The 25,387-nt window shown below is 43.4% G+C and overlaps 1 protein-coding gene across 12 annotated transcripts in view; it reads left to right on the forward strand.

Moving 5' to 3' along the window:
- TRERF1 (transcriptional regulating factor 1) overlaps positions 1-25,387 on the forward strand; it is a 211,549-nt gene that overhangs the window by 80,260 nt on the left and 105,902 nt on the right. For all 12 annotated transcript variants that reach the window (XM_053602216.1, XM_053602214.1, XM_053602215.1 and 9 more), the window contains one exon: positions 6,343-6,425. The gene's annotated coding sequence lies outside the window, so the exon portion shown is untranslated. The remainder of the gene's footprint in view (positions 1-6,342; positions 6,426-25,387) is intronic.

Here is a 25,387-nt window from a genome sequence, read left to right on the forward strand (position 1 = left end):
GACTCAGATTTGTTTCTGGCTTTGTGGTTCTGACTGGCTGTGCAATCTTGCATTGCTCCTTAATTTTTTTAGCACTTAGCTTTCTTATCTACAGATCAGTTCTCAGTCCAAAAGGCCCGTTAAAATCACTGGGAAACTTAAAGAAAATAGCCTATACCAGAGCCCTACCCCAGACCAAATGGATCAGAATCTCTGGGGATGGAGCCTGGGAGGTTTTCAAAAATTTGGCCAACAGGCTCAGTGCCTGTAGCTCAGCGGTTAGGCCCCAGCCACATACGCCAGGGCTGGCAGGTTTGAACCCTGCCCGGGCCTGCCAAACAATGACAACTACAACAAAAAAATAGCCGGGCATCATGGCGGGTGCTTGTAGTCCCAGCTACTTGGGAAGCTGAGGCAAGAGAATTGCTTAAGCCCAAGAGTATGAGGTTGCTGTGAGCTGTGATACCATGGAACTCTACCAAGGGTGACAAAGTGAGACTCTGTCTCAAAAAAAAAAGGGCCAACATTGAGAAACCCTGGATTGAGATCATCTTAATTGCTTATTTTAGCTCTAAAATTTTATGATTCTATGCATCGTATTATACAATTTTGTTCCTTTCAAATCCTGCGTACAAGTGTTAGAAACTTCTTACATACCAAGAAGTCTTATTTTTTTTTTTTTTATGAAAAATGCTCCATAATTGTCATTAGGGCCATGATATCATGCTGATGTCCCGCAGTCAATAAATCAGAATCATATAATGTAGTAAAACATTAAATAATTAATTTTTTGACCCAGGAGTCAAAACCATGGACTTTAAGCTTTGATTTCTCATTCCTTCACTTTGAAAAGCTACTGACGGGAGGCCTGAGGCCATCTCTGTTTGTAAAGAAGTCACGAAACGTTAAGAGAGCAACATTACTGGAAGTGTCTTTGCTAGAACTGTATATACCGTAAGTTCCAAATGAGGAGGTCCAGTTTGGGGAGGCTTTATCACATCTAAATTGTAAATGGAGTGGGAGGTGTTTAGAGTCTTGGTGCTTTTTTTTCTTTACTATTGAAGTTCTTGGTTTTGTCTCTTCCTAAATGAATCATTTTTAAAAAAGGAACCTAACTTGGGGAGGGGGCGGGGAAACCACTGCGGGAGGTGCCAAGTGGGGGCGGGCAGGGGAACCAACAGCAGGGAGATGGAGTTTACGCTTGGGCCCCTCAGACCAGCAGTGCCAGGGGCATCATGCCAAGGGTGAATCAGGGATGAGTAGGACATAACCCGGGGGAGGCGGGCAGCAGGAATGGCATTGATGTTGTTCATTAATTTGCCAAGGATTTAGTGAAGCACATTTACCAAACACAGTGCCTAGAAGCAGGGTTCAGTCCACAGGTGCTTGGGACATTGTGAGTGAATGGGAAGGAGCTTCCTCATTTTCCCTCTACTTGGGGAGATGGGACACAAAACGTGTCCTTATTTGCTTATTTTTACAATAAATGAACTGAAGCTATTGAAGCCCATAGTGGTGTAAAGAAGGCAAATAAAAATGTTAGTGCCAGCCAGCATCTTGGAGGAGAACAAACTGGCAGCCCAAGGACCCCATTGTGGCACACCAAGGGGTTCGATGAAATATACACTGGCCAGGCAGCCAGATGGAGGTCAGATGGAGGACAGGAGATCTGAGGGACCTCTGCTTGTCACTTCCCCTTTCTGTGCTGTGATCTCCCAGTTGAAAAATGATCCCACACACCCAACTCACCCTGGCCCCTAATAGCTGTTCAGAGTGCTTGCAGTCCTTGATGCCTGAGGAGCTAGGCAGGAGAGAGAGTGGGAAGGAGTGGACAGATCCTGGCTTTGCACAACCAGAACAGCTCCACACAGATTGCCCTACATCCCTCCTGTGCTTGGGATGAGGAGGACCCCAGGGCAAGGTGCATCCTGATACCTGGGAAGAGCTTGGCGTGTTTGGAGTGTCAGCTAGGCATGCTCCTTCTATTCCCCGTGGAACCCTCCAGAAAGCTGTGTTTTTTCTTTTCCGAGTGATGTGCAGCCTCCTGCACTTGTGCCTGTGCCTTATCTGACACTGTCACTAACTTCCTATTAGGCATGGTCTGAGGTGTGAAGTTGTCACTGAGGTCCAGTGTTTCTCTCTGACCAGCAGTGGGGTGGCCTGTTTGTTCCTTGGCTGACTTCTGCTATCCTTCTTCTCATCCTTCTCACTGGAAAATGCTGTGTCGCTTCTGCACTTGTTTGTGGTACTGAGGGTGGAGAGAGCTGTGAGGTCTGAAGGCTGGAAGTGGCAAGTGGAGCAACACCGAGTGGGCCCCTTATATAATGCTCAGCGCTGTGCTAGGTATTTTTATATACTTCCTGTTTTATGTAGACCTCACATTAGTTCATGCAAAACCAGACTCAGAGAGGTTACTTAAGTGACCAGCCCAAGGCTGATTGAGGTGACAAGGTCACGATTTGATATTGAGCCTAACTCTAGAGCTCTGTTTATTTCAGCTAAGTCCTGGAGCACTCTGCCTCTTTGGTTCTGCTGATTTGGGTTGATCTTGGTTTCTCACTGGGCGTCTTGGTGGACGGTATCCCCTGGAGCCCTAGCTTTCTCCCAGCCCTTTGTTGGCCTGGTCTGCCCTTCTTTCTGTCTGGCATGATGTGATGGCCCAAGAATGCTTTGCTGATTTTCGCCTCTCCTGGTCATCCTCCCCTTGTGGCCCTGAGAATCCCAGAATTGTTGAGTGGTAGTCTGTAGTTGGTGATCACAGTAGATAAGTCCAAATCCTGACTTCCCAGAAACAAAATATTCTTTTTCCTACTTCTGGGCACCCAGCCCTTATTATTCTGTTGGTCACCATGAGCTTCTCCACTCAGCTGGATTTCTCACTTTGCAAGCTCGTCCCTTGAAGAAGTAAGAAGAGAGAATGTCTGTCTGTGGTTGCAGGATTGCTTCTTGGCCTTTGGGCTAAGATCAAGTATGTTTGCATGAACTTGTGAAAGGGTGCCAAGGGAAGGACCCCAGGACCTTGTACGTGCAGGTGCAAGGGAGAGCCAAATCCAGCATCCTCCTCCTTAGTAGAGTAGCTGCTGGAGTTTGCCAGACTCTGGGTATCTCCTGCAAAGAAAGAATAGGAATGCTTCCAGAAACTTTCAGAAGGCCCTGAAGCTTTTCACTTGTCCATCCTGGCTCTCCTCTATTTTCTGAAAAACCTCTGAAATTATATCACCTGAGCATCAGAATTATTCTGTGGATCAAGTTAGGTTTACCACTCAAGACACCATGTTGAGCAGTGGGCAGTTCCAAGCATTTTCAATATAGCTATTAGTTACCCTCAAGGGGCTTGTCATCTACATGGGCACATGGAACCCTGGCCCAGAGAAGCTAAATGGGGTGAGCTAAGAAGAGCCAGGGAGAGCTCAGCAGGTGGGGGCAGTGTGGCTCTGTGGACTGCAGGGCTGAGCTGCAGGAAGAGGAGTGTGCTCAGCACGGGACGCCAGGGTGCATGGAAAACAAGGTTCACAGGTGGGGCGGAGCAGAGGTATGTGTGGGAAACAAGGTCCCAGAAGTACATGTGCATCATTTATAAGGGATCCTAAGGGATGGCCATGGAGTTTGGAATTGAACTCTGAAGCCTGTTGAATTGGGACAAGGATAGGTTAAAAACAGTGCTGCAAGAAGACTCATCTGGATTTGTGGACGGTGAATGGCAGTGTTTCGGGGGCGGGGTTGGGGCTAGTGTTTCAAAGACATTTGTCCTAGCGAATTTTAGAAATGAAATGTTGAGGAGTTACACTGAGAAAAGAAGGTAGAGAGAGAAGCGGAAGGTCTCAAATCCCAGCTCGGCTGCTTGCTCCCTGTGTGGCTTGAGCAAGTTACTTAGTCTCTTTGTATCTCAGTTTTGTCCTCCGTAAATAAAGCCTTTCAGAACTGTTGTGTGAGGGTTTTAACTTGTAACACACTCGGCGCTTAGTACGTGCTGAACAAATACATGTCCTCTCGCATTGTGAGAAGCACAATTCTGTGATTGACAGGCACGAATCAGGGGAGCATCTGGGAGCCTAGGGAGTGAGGAAGCCCTCACAGAAAGGGGTGGAGTTGTTGGGGTTCCCTGAATTCAGTTTTGGGAACATTCTTCACCTAACCCCTGGCTGCTGAGGGCTGTCTCAGAAAGCACCATGGCCAGGCAGATTGTGCCTTGACAAAACGGTGGCCTCTAGTTTCCACTGGGCATCCACGGGCTCGCTCTCCCATCCGGGTCCAGACGAGGGCAGGATGAATGAGACACGTAGGGCACAGATTGAGGGAGCTTCTGGGTTTCAGGGCCTCTGCCCTTGCATGATGCCCACTGTGGGATGTGTCCCACCGGCCCCACCTCCATCATGCCCCCTCTCCCTGCCCGCCCTTTTCTCTCAGGACACATCCTGGCTTCATTCGCTCACTGAGAGCATCAGCTGCGAGGCTGCTGAGGTGTCCACCTCCCCTCCTGTGCATTGACCTGTGTCTGGGTTCATCCCAACCTGGTTGCCCTTTACTCAGAGAAAGAAACAGCCTCCCTTCTGGCTGTGCCTGGGTCCTTTTGCCTCCTGCAGCCCCTGGACCTCACCCCTCAGTCATTCGGTCGCAAACTTCATCCTCTCTACCTCACATCCTCTTTTCTTCTACCCTCACCAATGGCTGCCTGGAAGGAGCCTGCCCTCGCTGACGCAGCCAAGCCAGACTGGCCTCTGCCCGCAGCGGTATGCCTGGCCCAGAGCAGGGACTTAGTAGGTGTTGCAGCAGATGGCTCCCACCTTCTGCAGCAGATGGCACCCACCTTTTGCAGGGACTGCTCTCTGTGACCTCCGTGTTGCCACACCTAATGGCCACTTCAGTCCTTATCTTTCTGGGTTCTTCGCTACTTTCGACACTGTGAACAACTTCCTCCTTCTTGCAACTCTCTCTTTCTCTTGGCTCCTTTGATTCCAAAATAAATATTTAAGCAGCTATTTCTTAAGCACCTACTATGCTCCAGGCTCCGGGGCACGTCATAACATGATGTCCCTACTCCCAGGGAGTTTATAGTCTAGTGGGAGGAAAGAGGGATTAAAAAAATAAATGTCGGGTGGTGATAAGGGGTGCAAAGAAGAATACAGAAGAGAAGGAGGACAGGGGTGCTGGGGTGAGGGTGAGCCTTACCTTTCAGGACATTCAAGGAGAAACCTGTGGGAAGCAAAGTTGCCTGGGGGGTTAGTGTCCTGGGCAGAGAGAAGAGCTAGTGTGGAGGGCCACAGGCAGGAGCCTGCTTGGGGTGTTTGAGGGACCCACTGTGGCTGGAGGAACTTGAGGGAGGGCAGAGAAGGAGGTGAGGAGGCCAAGTGTCTTAGTGCATTGGGGAAGAGGCCCCGCCAAGTCATGTGGGCCTTATAAGTGTTTTTAAGGACTTTGGCTTTTACTTTGAGAGAGGGGAAATACTATAGGAGTGTTGTGAGCAGTAGAGTGATTAAGTGGTCACAGAGGCTGCTCTAGGGAGCATGGTGTATTTGTTGCTGGGGCTGCCATAATAAAGTACCACATACTGGGTGGTTTAAACAACAGGAATGTGTTGTCTCACAGTTTTGGAGGCTGGGAAGCCAAGATCTCCAGGTGTGGGCAAGTCCACGCTCCCTCTGAAGGCTCTGGGGAAGTGTCTGCTCCAGGCCTCGCCAACCTTTTGGTGGTTCCTTGGCTTGTGGCAGAATAGCCCCCGTCTTCACACGATGCTCTTCCTTGGTCTGCCTCTCCATGCCCAAATACTTTCTTTTTATCAGAACACCAGTCATACTGGCTCAGGGACACCCATCTACTTCAATAGTATGTCATCTGAATTGATTACATCTGCAATGACCATTTCCAAATGTGTCACATTCTGGGATACTGAGTGTTAGGATTTCAACACAGGAGTTTTGAGAAGACACAGTTCAACCCCAAAGACAGGATTATAAAAAGATGAGGGTAGGAGTGGACGGCTAGTTAGGGAGTTAACTGCAATAACTTAAGGAGAGATGTTGCTTGCTTGGACCAAAGATAATAGTTAAGGTGGTGAGAACTGATGAGAATTTGGACATAATTGAAGTTAAAGCTGATGTCATTTGTTGATGGATTAGATGTGGGTTATAAGGGAAGAGGGAACCATGATGATTTGGGCTTGGGGCTGGCTTTCTTCCTCTCCTCAAGCCAGCTGTCTCTCTGGGACCTCCCTCAGCAGGTTTGCTGGGTCCTCCTGGGCAGGGCCATTAGCTGTTGGCTCTGTGGAGCTCTGTCCCTGGCCCCCTCTCCGTTCTCTCCCTGATTTTGCCGCCTCCCGTGTTGAAGCCAGCTATCCTGAATATGCTCTCTGGGTCTCTCCCACAGGCCCTGGCTGTGGAGGATGCTAAAGGAAGAAGACACAGAAGCAGGACGACCCTGAAAGATTCAGCCTCTTAATCTCGAAACAGGTAGCTTCTCTGAAATGCTTGTTGGAATATTTTATGACAAAGGGGTTGTAGAATTGTTTCTATGACCCCTGCGAATTAGAGAATGTCCAAGATGGGGAGGAGGGCTGCCTTGGTCCTGGATACCCATAGCTTTCTAGAGAACTTTCCCTGGGAAGTGTGTTGTGATTGCAGAGCCTCACGTTGGATTTCACTGTCATCAGGAGTGGCGCTCAGGGCGTGTGACCTCATCTCGCATGACTTTACAGAGTTGTTATAAATAGTTAAAGGTCCAATGTATGTTTGTGGACACCAGCCCTGAAAGTGTCTAGGAGGAGTTAGTAATGGCTGCGATGTGTCTCTGGAGAATGATAGTACTGTACAGGCGGCTGCTGTGAGAAACTCTATGGAGCCTGCAGATCCCTGGACCAAGGAGCCTGAGCTGGCTTGGGGGCATTTCTAGTGTTTTTTTATCAGCTCTGGCCCTTTGATCTCTTCTAGTCTCAGTTTATCCTTCTAGAACAAGGGCACACAGCTGTAATTTCTCTGCCAAGTCCCACACAGAAGCTGTCGGAAGGTTTGTGTGGAAACAGACTTTCACTTTGTATGTGTGTGTGTGGGGGGTTATAAACGCTGGGGTGGGAGACGATGGCTCTTTTCCACGCATTCTCAGTGACAGGGGGAAGGTGGTTGGTGATGTCTGATTGGAGTTTTTTGGTGCGTGTGGTTTTATTTCCTTGGCATGTTCCACAATTCTCATTCCTCTAATGTGAGATTGAGAATTGGTCCCTTACGTTTCTTTTTTACTGTGACTGATTTTGATTTAATTTTTAAGCCATTGTGTCTTGGGGTTCTAGTTGGAAACAGATGGCTCACTCACATGGGGTAACCCCAGAGATTCTGGTGAAGGGACTGTTTTCAAGGGTGCGGGCAGAGATGAGGGAAGCAGAAGCATCCCAAAGCTGCTGAGGCCTTGAAGGAAGAGAGAGGGATTGGAAATAGGAGCTGGAAAGGTTGTCACTGGCGGAGGGATACCGTCAACCTCCAGCCCCTGTCTGGGAAAGAGCCAAGAGAACCTGCCTCTCTCAGGACCCCTCTCAGGTCATCCACCTCGTGCTGGTGGTCCTGGGAGCCAGATGGAGACCGTGCACAGAGTGGGGCCTGGAGGATGGATCTGTGGAGCAAATGGAGGCTGCCTGACAGAGCCCAGAGATGCAGGCCCACTTGGCTCATAGTACTTCTACATTAGAACCCAGAGAGGCTTTTGTGTTTATCTGAGGGAGTGAAACTTTGCATTATTAGGTCAGCTATGGAGAACCACTGGCTATGAGGCTGGTGGGAACAACAGAAATCGTCATCCTTTTTATAGTTCAAAGGACCCAGGGAAGTCAAGTGACTTGCCCAAAGGTACTTATTAATTCATTTATGTGATTCTTGAAAACCTGTAACATTTTCAGGGGGTAGGGAGGGTGAGTTGGGTGCGGGGTGGGGTGGTGGACGCCACAAAACATTTGAAACAGTTAAAAGAATGTAAAGCAAAATCTGAGCAAGTGCTAGGAAAAGGATTAGTGTGGATTAGTTCATCTTCATCTGGTTGGATTTATAAACAACAAAAATTTATCTCTCAAAGTTCTGGAGGCTGGAAATCCAAGGCGAGGGTGCCAGCGCAGTCAGGTTCTAGTGAGGGCCTCTTCCATGTTGTGGACAATTTCTCACCATGTCCTCTCATGGAGAAAGGGGCCACAGCCCTCTCTGAGGCCTCTTTTATAAGGGCACTGGTCCTATTGTGCCCTTAAGTCCTAATCACCTCCCAGAGGCCCCACCCTAACACCACCACCTTGGGGGGCAGGATTTCAATGCATGAGTTTTAGTGGGAGAGACACAAACATTCACACCATAGGATTCTTGTTTCCCATTTATTAGTTTGGATTCTTACACTGTGATACCGGAAAACCAAATGCACAGGGGATTGATTAGCTCCTGTATCTATGATGTGCAGGAATAGGGTGCGTGACAGGGTAGGGGTGAACCGTGTGCTTTTTTCTCAGCTCTCTGCTCATTCTTCCCTGGGTCAGTTCATCTTCAGGCTGGTTCTGCATGGGGTCGGGGGAGGATTGGGAGTGATCTGGATGCTACTGAGGGAGGAGGGAAGTGGATATTGGAAGCATTCTCTGACCACCCCCTGTACTGTATCATCCACAGGAGGCAAGTCAAACCTCACTAATCTGGACTAATTGTCGGGGGTAATAGTGAGAGGAAACCCACTCTTAACTAGTGAAAGTCCTGAATTTTAAAGTGTTTTAATACAGTGTAGTTTTAGGCAGAATCTTCTCAAATGATTCCTGTTGGAAGCAATTAGCATCTGTTATTCAGTGTGTCTTAAAATGTGGGACCTTCCAGTAGGTTAAATATGCCTTCTCCAAACCTCTTTAATTTCTAATTTGCTTTTTCAACCTTTTTATAGCCACAGTAAACACTGAACTCAAATTCTGGGCTGGTAGAGATTAAATTACAGTAATGAGATTCCTTATTTAAAACCTTTTCTATAAAACGAGAGCAAGAATGGCACCTACTTTATAGGTTTGCTGTAAGGATTAACTGAGGTAATCCAAGTCAAGTGCTTCGCCCAGTGGCCGGCCCAATAAAAGTTACCTTTATGAGTGTCATATATCTCAAAATACTGTCACCTTTACGTGTTTGTGTAGTCTAGGAAATTAACTCTTCACAACAAATATATTATCCACCACTGATTAGTTCTGTTAGAGATGAGGTAAATAAAGGTATTAAAATATTTGATGTGTATGGATTTTTTTAACTGAAGTTTTTAAAATTAGATTTAATCTTAGTGGGACCCTAAATAAAGAAAAGTTTAAGTAGCGTACAATTAAGTATACTACTGAGGGATAGTAGCATTTTCCACAAATTAAAATGATAATTTCTGGAAAATGGGGATTTTTAAAAATTTTATGGCAACATGATAATATATTCTTAGTGGAAAAATGTTTTAAATAGTTGATGGCCTGTCATGGACTGTGTCAGCTCATTTTCTTCCTTTATTCCCAGTTTGGAGGCTCTGGAGGGATGAGTGACTCTCCGGGGCTTTGACTTCCCAAACCAGCTGCATGGTCAGACTCTCCAGCGTGGGTTTTAGGATCCCTTGGACTGAGAAGTGAGAAGCTAGTATTGGGCATTTATCTCAATAGAACTTCTGCTGACAAAATGCTGTGGATCTTTCTCTAAGTCGGAAGCCTGTAGTGCCACAGAGCTGCCCTCTCAGAATTCCAGGAGGATCAGGGGTCTTGATTTGGGGTTCCCAGAGTAATGGTGGAGAGAGCACAGGTTGGCACAGTGCCCCCAAAAGATTTATTGCCTGTTTCAAAACCAAGAGGTAGCTTAGAGGATGGAGGGGCGAGCAGGTAGGGTACAACAAGGGGGAAATGTTCCAGAGTGACCATGAATTTTTTTTTTTTTTTTGCAGTTTCTGGCCAGGGCTGGGTTTGATCCGGCTTATGGGGCCGGCGCCCTACTCCTTTGAGCCACAGGCACTGCCCAAGGCAATAAATTTTTCATCCCCCTTTCCCTGAGTATTAACTAAAATTCCCTGAGTATTAGACTTAGGTTTTCTACAGGTTGTTTGTTGCCCTCAGGTAACACCATTTTGGTATCTAGATGAGAACCAATTGACCCTAAATTCCTTGGCTCAGAGGCCAAATAGAGATTGCCCGAACCAAGAAAGTACCAAAAGAAAAAGTGTTTGGGGGGATTGGCTTAGGGCGCCCAGTTTTTTATTTTGCCAAGTTTGGATGTTTTAAAAACTCAAGCATTCATCGCCAAAATTTTATAAAAAGACCATCTTGATGCCAAAATAGTAGGAAGGAGATAATTTAAGAACACAACATAAATCTTTAAATTGAAAATGCTCAGCTTTAGGGATAATTTACTATATTGTTATTTTCCTGAGGGAGGAGGGAAGTGGATCACTTTTGAAAACTACATCAAGAATGGGTGCTGTTGGGCGGCGCCTGTGGCTCAGTGAGTAGGGCGCCGGCCCCATATGCCGAGGGTGGAGGGTTCAAACCCAGCCCCGGCCAAACTGCGACAGCAACAACAACAAAAAAATAGCCGGGCGTTGTGGCAGGCGCCTGTAGTCCCAGCTGCTCGGGAGGCTGAGGCAAGAGAATCGCGTAAGCCCAAGAGTTAGAGGTTGCTGTGAGCTGTGTGACGCCACGGCACTCTACCCGAGGGTGGTACAGTGAGACTCTGTCTCTACAAAAAAAAAATAAATAAAGAATGGGTGCTGCCCTGCGTCTGTCCCTAACAGGTGTTGGGGACCCAGCTAGCAACATGGAGTTATCTACTTAAAGTACAACTTAGGGAAAAATGTAAGCCTTGCTTGAGGCTCAGGGGGTTCTCTAGAGTCATGTGTTGATTAGACTTATAGGTTAAAGTTGAATTCATTTTGATACAAGTCTTGATAAATCCAATTCATTTAATAATGGAGAAACTGTTTACCTTCTAGTCCTTAATTTAGAATTGTTAATTTAATTTTCCATCAGCAGGAAGAAAATTTTGAAATACTTAATAGTTGAAATTGAAAAGCAGGTCAACAGTTTTTCCTTTTCCACAATTTAACCCTAAAAATGATAAATCAAAGGCTGGGCTTGGTGGCTCACACCTATTATCCCAGCACTCTGTGAGACCAAGGTGGATGGATCACCTGCCCTCATGGGTTTGAGACCAGCCTGAGCAACAGCAAGACCCCATCTCTAAAAATAGCTGGACATTGTGGTGGGCGCCTGTAGTCCCAGCTACTCAGGAGACTGAGGCAAGAGAATCGCTTGAGCCCAGGAATTTTGAGGTGGCTGTGAGCTATGACACCACGGCATTCTACCAGGAGCAACAAAGTAAGACTCTGTCTCAACAAAAAAGGATAAATCCCTTCAGTTTGACATGGCTTCAGTTGTGTGGTGCACCTCTGTGGGTGCGAAAGGTGCACACACACACACACAGAGAAAACTTTTTGGTCTGAAGGGCCCCAGCAAGGTAGAGGCGCTCCAGAGAAAAGCAGCGTGCCTGTCAATCATTTGCTGGTAAGTGTTAGTACTTGTAGCAGAAGTTACATCTTGGAGCTGCCAAAATAGTATGACTTTTTAAGATGCCTTTTGGAGTCATTAAAAATTCCCAAACATACATCCAGCCACCCCTGACATCCAGAAGATTAACGAAATGTTACTCATTCTGCTTCACTTCACATGTCTGCTTGGCTTTGCCGCAAACACGTTTTAATTCCAGCCAGGGATTAAGCTTCCATGGTAGGCCATGACTGGTGTGAAAGCAGTTCCTCTGCTCCTGTTGGTGAGAACAGAAAGACTGCTTGCCCTCACGTGCAAAATCCTGAAGAGAATCAAGGAATCCTGGAGCCAGAGTGGGTGTTGAGGCCCCTGTTCTGTAGGACTGTTTTAACATGCATGGCCTTGGCTGACAGAAAGTGTCCTAATTGTAACATTTTATTGATCTCTAATGTTGCATGGATCTTTGTGCATAAGGACATGAACTTGGATGTGTCTTTCTCAAGAAAAAGCAGACCGTCCTGTGGCATGCTCTCATCTATACCTTCCTGTTAACCTATACCTTCCTTGGCCAGCTGTCACCAAGTGCTCTGCTTGTATCCCCACGTGCGCTCATATGGCACAGTTCTTGCGTGTACTAATGGACGCTCAGTCTTGATTTGTTTGGCCTCTTTACCACTTGTTTCTCTCAAGGAGACCCTGCCTCTGCAGAGTGGTAGCTCATTGTTCTTTTTTTTTTGTAGAGACAGAGTCTCACTGTACTGCCCTCGGGTAGAGTGCCGTGGCATCACACGGCTCACAGCAACCTCCAGCTCTTGGGCTTATGTGATTCTCTTCCTCAGCCTCCTGAGCAGCTGGGACTACAGATGCCCGCCACAACGCCCAGCTATTTTTTTGTTGTTGCGGTTTGGCCGGGGCTGGGTTTGAACCCGCCACCCTCGGCATATGGGGCCGGCGCCCTACTCACTGAGCCATAGGCGCCACCCTCATTGTTCTTTTTGACAGATATTACCACAAAACTCTTAATAAGTCATCTTGGGCTGTCACAACAAAACACCATGGACTAGTGGCTCAAGCAATTTATTTCTCACAGCTCTGAAGCTGAGAAGTCCAAGTTCAAGGTGCCCAGCGAGGTCGGTTTTGACCTCCTTTTCTTCATCTGCTCAGAGGAGGAGGCCCCTGCTGTCTCTTCTTCTTATAAGGGCATTGATACTCTCATGGAGGCTCCACCTTCATGACCTTAGGTAAACCTTACCATGTCCCAAAGGCCCTACCTCCTAATACCATCTCGCTGGGGGGTAACATTTCAACATATGAATTCTGGTAACAGAGAGGGCACAGACATTCAGAACAACTCTGAATCGTTTTTTATCTGTGGGCCTATGAAGTACTCATAGGTCACCGGGGTCCAGGCACCATGCAATAAAGAAAGCCTTTAGCGGGGGTCACCAGCCTTCTTTCCTCTGTGCACATTGGAAGAATAAGAGTTGTCTTGGGCCAACGTTAAATATATGAACACTAATGAAAGCTTAGCAAGAAAAGGTCCATGTATACTTTTTTGTGATATCCAACACCACAGATAAGCAAGAAAAGTCCTCACAAAGTCAGCATGAGGTCTGTGAGCTGCAGGTTTGACAGCCCTGGAAAACTGCAAGATTTTTTTTTTTTGAGACAGAGCCTCACTATGTTGCCCTCGTTAGAGTGCTATGGCATCACAGCTCACAGCAACCTCAAACTCTTGGGCTTAAGAGATTCTCTTGCCTTAGCCTCCCAAGTAGCTGGGACTACAGGCATCCACCACAGCGCCTGGCTATTTTTTGGTTGTAGTTGTCATTTTTGTTTGGCAGGCCCGGGCTGGGTTCGAACCCGCCAGCTCTGGTATATGTGGCTGACGCCCTAGCTGCTGAGCTACAGATGCCGAGCCAAGTTTCAAGATTTTATTGCCCCTAAAGAGGTGAAGTATGCTACACCTGGCGACAGCATAATAGAGTGGAAAGTTGGAAGACCTTTACTGTAGAACTAGAGGTGACCTGGGGCTACATAGATGATCTTGTCTTCCCAGGTCTTAGGTTTCATCTTGCCGTATTTCACTGGTAAAGTGGTGGTTGCCACTCTTGGTCAGCCTCAATGGGACATGAATGCTTTATCATTCAATATTCCCTGACCACAGTAGCCTTCTTTATGTGCCTCTAAAAGGGAGGCTCTTGAATCCAAAGCCTGGGAAAATGCTTTGTTTTTTTTTTGTTCTTAACACTTTATCATCTTAAACATTTGCTTTCTTTTTATGGGGGAAGGAAAGGCAATAAATTGTAATAAAGCCATATCATTTGAGATTAGTATCTTACATGTCATTTTAAATGTGTGCAAACATGGTAATGTCCACATGGACACACACATACCCTGTGCCAGGTGGAATATTTTAAAATATAGAAAGTCCTTTGAAAATTCTTTTAAACTTTCAAGGAACAGATAATTCTTGTGTTTTATAAACTGTTCCAGGATTTAGAACAAAGATGGAAAACTTCCAGATCCTTCTTTCAAGCAAACATGACCCCAGTATCAAAGTTGGCAAATCCCCAAAGGGAGGGCTCTATACCAGTCTCAAATAGGAATGTAAAAATTTTAGACAAGATCCTAATGATTAGATTTCAGCAATAGAGTATGTGAGTGTTCTGCCATAATCAAATAGATTCTATTCCTGGAATGTAATAAATGGCTTCATATACATATATTTTCATGTGATTCACATAAATTTCTTAAGTAAAAATATGTGACAATCTTGTTAATTACAAAATTGCATACGGTCAATTCAACTTCTAATTTTCTGCAAACCACTAGAAAAGGAATACATAAAATGACCATTCTTTAGTATGATGAGGAAGTTGAGTTTGCTTAGCTCACTGGCATTGTACTTAACACTTAAGCACTTAAGGCATCATTGGGTACCCCAGGGATCAAAACAAGGCTGGTGCTAGCGTATGTTGTTTCTTTAAGTTTTAGCCAATGTGGAAGGTCATAAAATAGCAACCTAAGGAATAAATATTATAAAGAAAATGATAAAATTGTCATTAATTACAGAATGTTTAGCTGTAGACCAAGAAGACTTAAATAGTTTAACTATAAACCCTGCTTCTTGATGGTGAGATTAAAAGTAAGGATTTGGATTCTTCTGAAATTAGTTCATAAATCCAATCCCATTTCTCTGAAACTCCTATCAGGATGTTTTAAATTTCACAAAATGGCTCTAAGTGTATTTGGAAAAATAAGTAGATGAGAACATCAAGGGGAATTCTGAAAATGGTTTTGGGGGGAAGGGAGTTCGAGCTATTGGATATTAAAATATATAGCACTATCAGATATTAAAATGCAATAGGAAGACTTAGTGATTAAAACACTGTGGTGCTGGCATAAAAAGAAGGAAGTAGATAAGTGAATAAGGATAGTTCAGAAATAGACCCTTGCATGAATAATTTAATAAATCATAAAGAAGTCATTGCAAATCAATGGAGAAGAGAAAATTATTCAATAAATAATTCTGATACCTCATTAGCAATTTGGAAAAAATCATTTTGGCTTCACCAAAATGAATTACAGATGGATTAAACAATTAAAGTGCAAAATGTAGAGGCATAGGAAATCTATCGAATTGAATATTCCTTTAAAACAAAAGAAAAACATTCAAAAAGGAAAAGAATAATCACTCAAACTGCAGGATAATGAAAGATTTGTTCATGTCAAAAAACCAATGGGGAAACAACAGACTGGGAGAAGACTGACAGTTAACATGATCGAGTTAATATCTTTATAACATGAAATGCTCAAATTGAAAAGTGCTAAAACCTTGGTAGAACCTTTGAATAGCTAATAAACAACACTAAAACAAATATATGGAAAATGTACAAAATAAATAGAGATAATGCACATTAAAACAGCAGTAAAGTATTCTTTCAACATATTAGCCAAAACATATATTTTAATGCTAATCCTCAATTCTGGTGATAATTGCAATATTATAAAACGAGTTTACAATGTATTGAACAACCATGTTATTCATTTGTATATTTTGATCCAGTAAAATGACTTCTGTGGACCATCTTCCCCTATCCCTTATAAAGGAAACAATACAAAACATTTAATAAGCTTTTTACACAAGGATGCTCCCTGATGCATTATTTACAAGGCAAACACATGGGCATGCGTGCGTGTGCATACAGACACACACACACACACAATTAGCATCTGGCAATTGGGTAAGTATAAAATATTCTTCTGTCAGCATAGTGCTCTACTGTAATTAATAATTGTTTTGAGGATATGTAGCAATGTGGCAAGATATTTACAATAAATTTTATGTGAAGAAATGATCAATTGTGCTATAGATTCACCGTGGAGAACAGCCATGTGGCAGTGCTGTTAAGATGACTGAATGATCACTACATACAACACAGAATGAATCTCGGGAATATAACATTAAGTAGAAAAGCAAGTTGCAAAATACATACAGAATGATTCCAGTTACGTAAAATTCAGACGAATGCAAAACTGATCATACAGTAGTTACACATCTGTATGCACGTCACAAACTTGCAAGAAGACCAAGTTACCACAGACAAAAATTCAGCATAGCGATGGGAGGAGAAGAGAAGATGGAGGGACGTCTCCCTATGAGTGTGTGTGTGGGTGTACTGAGGGGATCAGTGGCATTCTCTTCTTTAAACTGGGCCGTGGGCACACGTGTGTGTGTTATTGCTATTTTTATCCCCTTCATATATACTATAAGTATTTTTAATGTGTTTAATGTTAACTAAAAGAAAATTAAAACCCACATTCTCTGATCAACAATTACGTAAAAGATAAACATCTCTCATAAAGAAAGTGGGGGAATTATGAGTGATTTGTTCTTTCATTTTGTCTCTCCAAATTGTTAATTACATGCTTCCATTACATTAAAAAAAAAAGTCAAGAAAAGAAATTTGAAGATAATTGGAATCATTGGCTGATGTAAGGAAGTCTTACTTCCTTTGAAAGAGGAGCAACGTTGCTTAGAGAGTAATAGACTCCACCATTGAGGCAGAAGGGCAAATGGATTTTACATAGAAAAGAAACATGTTGGAAAAATAAATCATTTCACAAATAGTCACTGGCTATCTTTGAGCTGGGTTGTATTCAGAAAAAAACTTTTGAACACTGAGTTGTAATGAATTACTGAAATGGATGAATTAGAAAGGCTGGCATTTCTGCAGGTTCCCCTCTTAAAAAAAAAAAAAGGTTTTATTGCTTGGTTACAAAAACTAGCACTATTGATTTGAAATATTCTTGCAAAAAACGAAAGAACCTGAAGCTGATTAGACAGTAGAACTAAATCTCAGTTTAAAGAAAACACAGGGATGGAGGAGCATATTCAAAGACACCATGGAAATGCATTCAAGCAGTTTTATGGGACGTAGACCCATATGTTTCTTCAGTAAATTAATGGCAAGGAAAAGAAGGGAGTGAGGCATATGTAATAAATTTTAAAAGATTCAAAAGATATATCAGCCAGCTGCAAATGTAAATCTTGTTTGGATTCAGATTTAAACTAACAACTGTAAAAAGGTATTTATGATATAATTGGGGAAATAGACACTGACTTGATATTTAATAATATTGAGAGATTAATTTTAGTTTTTTAAGTATGATACTGTTAAAATGGTTACGTTTTAAAGAGCCATACCAAAGTGTTGATGGAAAAATGAAATATTTAAAAATAATTCAGTAAAGAGTTTGGGTATGTTAAATATAAATTTTTTTTGTTTTATACGTATAGATGGACCCTGACTTACGATGGTTTGACTTTTGATTTTTCAACATTGCAGTGATATGAAAGCAATCCTCATTCATTATACTCCTTATGTTAGGGTTACATCCCAATAAACCCATATTTTTATTGGGAAGTAGCCCTGTGATTAAGTCAAGGAGGATATGTGTGTGTTTATTTATTGAAGTCTGTATAGGTGAGTGACATAACTAGGATTTATGTTAAAATATTCCAGGGGTGAGGGGCATAAAGATGAAACAAAGTCAATCCATGTGTGATAATTGAAGCTCGGTGATGGGTTAATATATTCTAACTACTTTTGTGTTTGAAATTTTTCATAATAAAACATAAAAAATAAAGTAAAAGTAATACGTATGTATAGGTGAAAATTTATAAAATGTATAGAAGGAAATGAAAGTCACCTATTATAATTCCACCTGCTGGAGACAAGTGGTACCAATATTTTGATAAAAATCCTTCTGTACTCTTTCCTTGTACATTGTAACACATGTTCTTACACATTTATATATTTAAACAATAAAAACATTGTACAACTTTTGTTGCTTTATATCCTGCTTTTCTACATTATGATAGGCACTTTCGTGTCTTAGTTCATTTAGATCTTCAATATAATTTTAGCGGCTGTGTATTATTCTAATACATGAATACACACACACAGCCCTTAATGTATTTAGCCAGTCCAGTAGAGATGGATAGCTAAGTTGTTTTCTTTTTTCCCTTTTTCCTACTTACATGTTAATAACTCTATTGTATACTTGTTTGATTATTTCTTTTGACAAATATCTAAGATTAAGGTCAAAGAGTTTTTTAAGGATGTTTTTTCCCTTGTCATACCAAATTGCTCATTGGAAATAAAATTTTAAACTCCCTTTCTGCAGTTTATATGATTACCTGTCTCATCATAATCTCAGAGACCTTGGATCCTATCTTCCCAATATTTTAAATGTTTGCCAGTCTGATAAAAGGGTAAAGATTATTTCATTTGTATTTTTATTTATTTGATTATTAGTGAGTTTGAAAATGTTTTCATACCCCGCTAGTTTGTGGTTTGTCTTTTAGCCTTAGATCATTTGCAAAAATCATATGTCAAGAATTTATTTTATTTTATTTTAGAGACAAAATTTTGCTCTGTCTCTTAGGACTAGAGTGCAGTGGCATCCTCATAGCTCACAGCAACCTTAAACTCCCGGGCTCAAGCAATCCTAACTGCCTCAGCCTCCCTCATAGCTCACAGCAACCTTAAACTCCTGGGCTCAAGCAATCCTCCTGCCTCAACCTCCCTAACACCTGGCTAATTTTTCTCTTCTCTCCTTTCCTCTCCTCTCTTCCCCTCCTGTCTCTTTTCTCCTTTTTTTTAGACAGAGCCTCAAGCTGTCGCCCTGGGTACACTGCCGTGGCATCCCAGCTCACAGCAACCTGCAACTCCTGGGCTTAAGCGATTCTCTTGCCTTAGCCTCCCAACTAGCTGGGACTACAGGTACCCACCACAATCCCTGGCTGTTTTTTGGCTGTAGTTGTCATTGTTGTTTGGCAGGCCCAGGCTGGATTCAAACCCACGAGCTCTGGTGTATGTGGCTGGCACCTTAGCCACTTGAGCTACAGGCACCGAGCCTCTTTTCTCTTTTTTTTTTTTTTTTTGTAGAGACAGAGTCTCACTTTATGGCCCTCGGTAGAGTGCCGTGGCCTCACACAGCTCACAGCAACCTCCAACTCCTGGGCTTAAGCGATTCTCCTGCCTCAGCCTCCCGAGTAGCTGGGACTACAGGCACCCGCCACAACGCCCGGCTATTTTTTGGTTGCAGTTTGGCCGGGGCCGGGTTTGAACCCGCCACCCTCGGTATATGGGGCCGGCGCCCTACCGACTGAGCCACAGGCGCCGCCCATCTCTTTTCTCTTTTTTAATAGTGATGGGGTCTTGCTAGTGCTCAGGCTAAGAACTATTTTAATAGATCTTTCTAAATGTTGTAAATCTAGCTTTTTTTCCTTTGACCCCCTGTAACTTCCCACATTTTAATGTTTGTAACTTTATCTGGTGTTTTATTCTATGTAATGAATAGCATTGCAATCTGAAGTCTTTTTATTTCTCTACCTTTTTTAGTTATCAAATAAGATGTTTGTGATAGAAAAGAATAAATTTCAAAAAATATAGTTTGACTAACATGTACATTAGAATATAAAATTTGGTAGTTTTTCTTTTAGTAGTTTTTCTGTGTGTGTGTCTGTGTGTGTGTGCTGGGGTTACACTAGCTGAAGAAACCATTAAAACCCCAGACTATAGCTTAACATAATAGAGGTTTATTTCTCACTCAGCCTGATGTAGGTGTTTCTGTTTGGTGGTCACCCCACTGGGGGATCCCTGCACTGAGTGTTTTAGCGGCCCAGGCTCTTTTCATCTATTGTTCCTTCATTCCCTAAGACAGTGATTTTCAACTGGTGTACCATGAAAATTTTTAAAGATCATTAATTAAATTAATTTCAAAAGAAGTTCAAAGCACAGTAAGTACATTATTTTACTCTTTTTTGATCAACATAATTTAAGTGTATTGTGGAAATTGAAAACTCTAGGTTCAAGTGTGCCATGAGACAAAAAAGGTTGAAAAACACTGCCTAGGGTCTTGGAGTGCTCTGTATCCATTTGGTAGATGGAGGGAGAGAGCTTGGAGGAGGCACACCACTTCTACCACCTCAACCCCAAATTGCTCCACATTACTCCCACCTCTCCATTGATAGGAATGGTCATATGGCACCCTGCAAAGGGTACTGGGACCCTGTAGTCCCTGGCAGCTTCATAGTGAAAAGCCTACACTTATGGAAGAGAGGCATTAAGTATTTATTGAACATTTAGCTGAATCTGCCCCCAGATATTATATTTATAATGTAATGTATATGATACATTTTTTTTAAAACACAGTCTCACTCTGTCACCCTGGATAGAGTGCTGTGGCATCATCATAGTTCACAGCATTCTCAAACTCTTGGGCTCAGGAGATCCTCCTATCTCAGGCCCCTGTATAGCTGGGACCACAGGCACTCACCATGATGCTTGGCTAATTTTTCTGTTTAATGGTAGAGACAGGGTCTTGCTCTTGCACAGGCTGGTCTCACGTGATCCACCCACCTCGGCCTCCCAGAGTGCTGGGATTACAGGCATGAGCCACTGCTGCTGGCTGCATATTTTTTCTCTGCAACATGGAATAACCCTAAATTTTAGCATCATTTTGTAAGCATTTCCCTGTGTCTTTAAATCTTTTTCAAGAATGAGTTTTAATGCCTACATATTATTTCCTATATTGATGGTATCATAATTTATTTAACCATTTTTCTATTGTAGCACAGTTAAGGTTTTTTCAGATTTTTTATTGTTCTGAATATTACTGCTATAAATGTCCCTGTGCATAAATCTTTTAAGTATTCCTCGAATTATTTCCTCAGGGATAATTCCTGGGAGTGAACCTGCTCAGTATTAAGGCTAGTGATGCATACCACCGAATGGCCCTTCAGAAATGTGGACTAATTTACAGCCCCCAGTAGTGTCTGAGGATTCTTATTTCAGGACACCTTGGCTATCTTGAGCATTCTAGTTGTTTTGGTTTTTGCCAATTCGATACTTGAGAACAATATTGCATTGTTTTCATTTGCAGGCTTTGCTTACCGATGGGTTTGAACATTTTTTTCATGAAGCCATCAGTAATCTTCCTGTGAGTGTGGGTGTGTGTCAGAGAGAGAGTTGCCTTTTGGGGCCTTTTCCCATTTTTATTTTGTAGTGTTCTATCTTTTAAAAAATCACTTATAAAGGATTTTGATGTAGTATGTGTATTAAGTTGTCTTATGCTACAAATATTTTATCTGGCTTCTCTTTTCCTTGATTTTGCTTCATAACCTAATTTTCTTAGATTAAACTGTGCACTCGGAACCCTGATTTTACGTCTGCTGAATCTGCCCAGGTAGCAATACTCCTGAGATTAATAGAATTTTTAAAAGCAAATTTGACTTTTTTCCTGACCTATCGTATGGGTTGAATGTTCTTAATGTGGATTTTTAACTGGAAGTGAGGGGTTTAAAGTAGGCATCAAGGAAATGGACGTGACATGAAGGATTTGGGACACTGGTCTGAGTTATCCTTAGAGGTAGTGAGATCAGCTTCTAAATACTCCTGACCGTTCCTGGAAACTTAGGAGAGGCAGAGAGGCCGGTGAGTGTTATCTTTTGACTCCATGGTCTAGCAGGGTGAGCAGCAGCAGGCTCTCAGAGGCTCTCTGGCTGTTTTTCTTGTTAGGTCTTATGAAGAACACATGTGGTGGAGTGGCAGGGAGTGGGGTACAGAGAACTTAGTTGTAATCTCAGGTTTGCCACTGGCTGTATGACCTGGCGCAAGGTCTTTGTCCACATTAGGCCTTGTTTACTCATCTGCGAAATCTGAGGATGTTTTTTAGGTGATGGATTGGGTTCATGAATTCCAGTGCTATACAGTGGAGTTCTCAGCGAGGCCTTTTTTGCATTCACCGCCTGTGCTGACCTCTGCCATGGGTTGACAGGGAGTAGGGAGAAGGCTACTCTCTTTGGTCTCCCAAGTGATTTATGAAAGAAATCAATCCAGAATATATCTATTCTAGATATAATGTGATCTAAATATGATAGTTACCTAATAAGATTAGTTGAATCTAATATGGTTTTCCTCTAAAACACAAATACTGCACCACTTTTAATTGTAGTAGCCAAATTAAATTACTCATCCTGAATTGGATTTCCAGCAAACTTAATTTGAACACGAGCTCAGTATTGCAGACCCTGAGTAATTTTTTTAAGATATAAAATAAATCAGTGGGATACTCACATTGTTCCTCCGGTTACCTTAAAGGGGAATAGGTAAAGATCTGGAGGAAACACACAGAAGTAGAGCTGAGATAGACACTGATTCTTTAGCTTATCATCAGGGTTTGGTTCTTTTCCCTCTTTCTGTCACTGAGAACCTCTCTGATCTTCGAAGAGGGGAGTGATAAAGGCAGGCCCAGGAATCACTCAGGTTCTGTTGCCCGTGATCGCCTTTCTTCTTTTTGCTCCTTGAATGATGCCCTGAACATCTTCACTAGGTAAGAAGTGGTTCATTGAGACACTAGAGAGGTTTGTAGCATTACTTTAACCATATTTTCTCTCAGTTAGGTGATCACCTGAAAACCAACCCAAACTGGTTGCTTTTCAGAAGATAATGTATTGACTCATGTGACTGAACAACCTAGGGGTAGATGCTGGCATCAGATTACTATGCCAAGGGGATGAGACAGTTCGACAGGGAGATTCAGAGTATTTGCTCGTGGGAAAGCAGACAGGGAAGTTAGTGAAGCCGGGGAAGTAGGGACCGCTAGACCCTCACCCCGCTTTGTACAGATTCTTCTCTCTTCCCCTGCATGTAGGCTTATGTTTTCTCACTTGAACTGTAAATGGCCCTGAGAGGATATTTTGTGGATGGGGAAGTGAAGTTCACCACAGTGTCAACCCACCCAAGACCTTTCATTGGTGGAGCGAGGACCAGGCTCAGTGTCTTACAAGTTTTCCATTTCACTGTATCCCGCCTTCCTCCCACTGATCCTTCTCACCACTCTGTCCTTTCCGTTCCTCCAATACCAGGGCTGGGTTTGTCATTAAACAATGGTTGTTAACTTGTTATTGACTGACATGGTACCTTCACACCAAAGGTGGCCTTTTCTGCTCCTGCTTGGCGAGTATCATTATAGCAGAAACTAATGTGGTCGATTCCCAATTATTAATTTGTGGATGGTCTAATTCAGTCTGTCTTTCCCTGAATTACAGAGTTCTTGCAATATAGTGAGAGGATCTTAGGTGTGCTGTGAAAAAGTTTAAAGATAATTAAATTATTGTCGTAAGAAGTTCAGAACGCAGTAAATATATTCTTTTCTTACCTTTTTTTTTTTTTTTTAATGAACGTATTTTAAGTGTGCCACAGAAGTTTAACCATAGGTTCAAGTATGCTGGAGATGAAAACGTTCGAAAAACACTGCTCTAACAGAAGGATGGAGTTTGTTTTGCTTCAGGATAAACTTACAGAGAGGACCCCAGGGGAGTATATAGGTGTGTCTGTGTAGGTACAGACCGTGGGCACGGTCTGTATATTACAAATTAAGTGTGTCTCCTGGAGCTCCAGTGGCACAATCGGTTAGCCCATGGTATTTATGTGACAAAATGAAGTGTGTCTCAGTTCCCTGCCTTCGTGGCGTGGACAGCTGGAATTAGATTTGTGTTCTTTCCACTTAAATGTAACTTACATTTGTGAAGGGTCACTATTGATTGGCAAGGTTCTTATCTACTCAAACAAAAGACCTAAGACTAGGTGTGCCATTTAGAAACATTTTGAGTAATAACCACACATTTGCTTTCCATTGTTGAGAAAACTCTTCCTGCCTAAAAAACTCTCCCGTTCAATGTTTCTTCTGGGGTTTTACTTGTCTGTCTCTGGGAAGCTGTGTGCACTTGGCCTGGGGCTCCTGGGGCTCCTCGCCCTTCATTTGTAGTGCTCTTATCTCCTTGATCATTTGGTTAACTCTTTGTGGTCAGAGCTTGGTTCTACCACGTTTTTGTTTTTAATCCTGTACAGCACTTGCTGCCATGCTAAGGAGAAGCAGTGCTGGGTGGTATTGGCCTCAGGGGCTAGGGTGGCTTCTACACTGCTGAGAGCTCCCCCAGGACCATCATTGTACTTATTATACCTGTTTTGGCTGTTGTCTAGTTACTTGTCTGCATTCCCCCAGTATAGATCTTGGCACATATTAAGGGGGAAGTAAATATGCATTGAATAATTAAATGATTCTTGTCTTCTCCTCACCCTCCCCATGCTCACCTCCTCACCATTCCTCCAGAACTAAGCCATAAATTCTTTGAAGGTGTAGGCTGTATCTTACTGCTTTTTTGTGTTCTGGGTAGTGCCTAACGCAGTGTCTGCTGCGGAATAAATGCTCAGTAAATCCCTGTTGAATGAATGGATCACGTGGGTGGAGAGAAGCCATCAGAACTCTCTTAGGACCTGCCTTTGAGAAAGGTCGACAGGAACTGAAGTTCTGAAATGGAAGAGGGAGACTGAGAATGGGTGTGCCAGCCCCTCTGGCTACATTACAGATAAGGTGCTGTGGCCACCCAGCAGGGCAGCTGGTGAGCTCATGTCAGAGAAACAGTTAAGCAAAGGATAGTGGCTTTGGGCGGCACCTGTGGTTCAGTGGGTTAGGGCACTGGCCCCATATAACAAGGGTGACGGGTTCAAACCTGACCCCAGCCAAACTGCAACGAAAAAAAAAAAGCCGAGCATTGTGGTGGGTGCCTGTAGTCCCAGCTACTCAAGAGGCTGAGGCAAGAGAATCGCCTAAACCCAGGAGTTGGAGGTTGCTGTGAGCTGTGATGCCACAGCACTCTACTGAGTGTGATAAAGCAAGACTTTGTCTCTTTAAAAGGGGTGGTGGTGGTGGTGGTGGTGCCTGTGGCTCAGTGCCTAGGGTGCTGGCCCATATAACGAGGGTGGCGGTTCAAACCCGGCCCCGGCCAAACTGTGACAAAAGAATAGCCGGGCATTTTGGCGGGCACCTGTAGTGTCAGCTACTCGGGAAGCTGAGGCAGGAGAATCGCCTCAGCTCAGGAGTTGGAGGTTGCTGTGAGCTGTGTGATACCATGGCACTCTACCGTGGGCGATAAACTGAAATTCTGTCTCTACAAAAAAAAAAAAAAAAAGGATAGTGGCTGTGATCCTAGGTTTTATTATAAGAACAGCAATAAAGAATTTACTTTCTCTGAACCCCTTCAGAAATCTGGTTGGAGGGTGTAAGCCAGCAGTATGGAAGGAAGGCCCTAGCAATCACTTCCTGAGTTGGTTGACCTTTCTTCCCATTGATCCAGGGGTGCTAATGAGCAATGACAGATCCACAAGGGAGGGGAAAAGAGCACCCATGTATGAGCCAGCCCCTTAGCATCCCTGAGGATGGTGTCACCTTAGCATATCTGAGTATGGTATCACCAGGTTAATCAACTCATCTTGGTTTGGCTGGAACTGTCCTGGTTTTAACACTGAAAGTCCTGAGCCCTAGGATGCTTAGTCTCTT

Source organism: Nycticebus coucang, chromosome 9 (genome assembly GCF_027406575.1).
Source record: "Nycticebus coucang isolate mNycCou1 chromosome 9, mNycCou1.pri, whole genome shotgun sequence".
Lineage (NCBI taxonomy): Eukaryota > Metazoa > Chordata > Mammalia > Primates > Lorisidae > Nycticebus > Nycticebus coucang.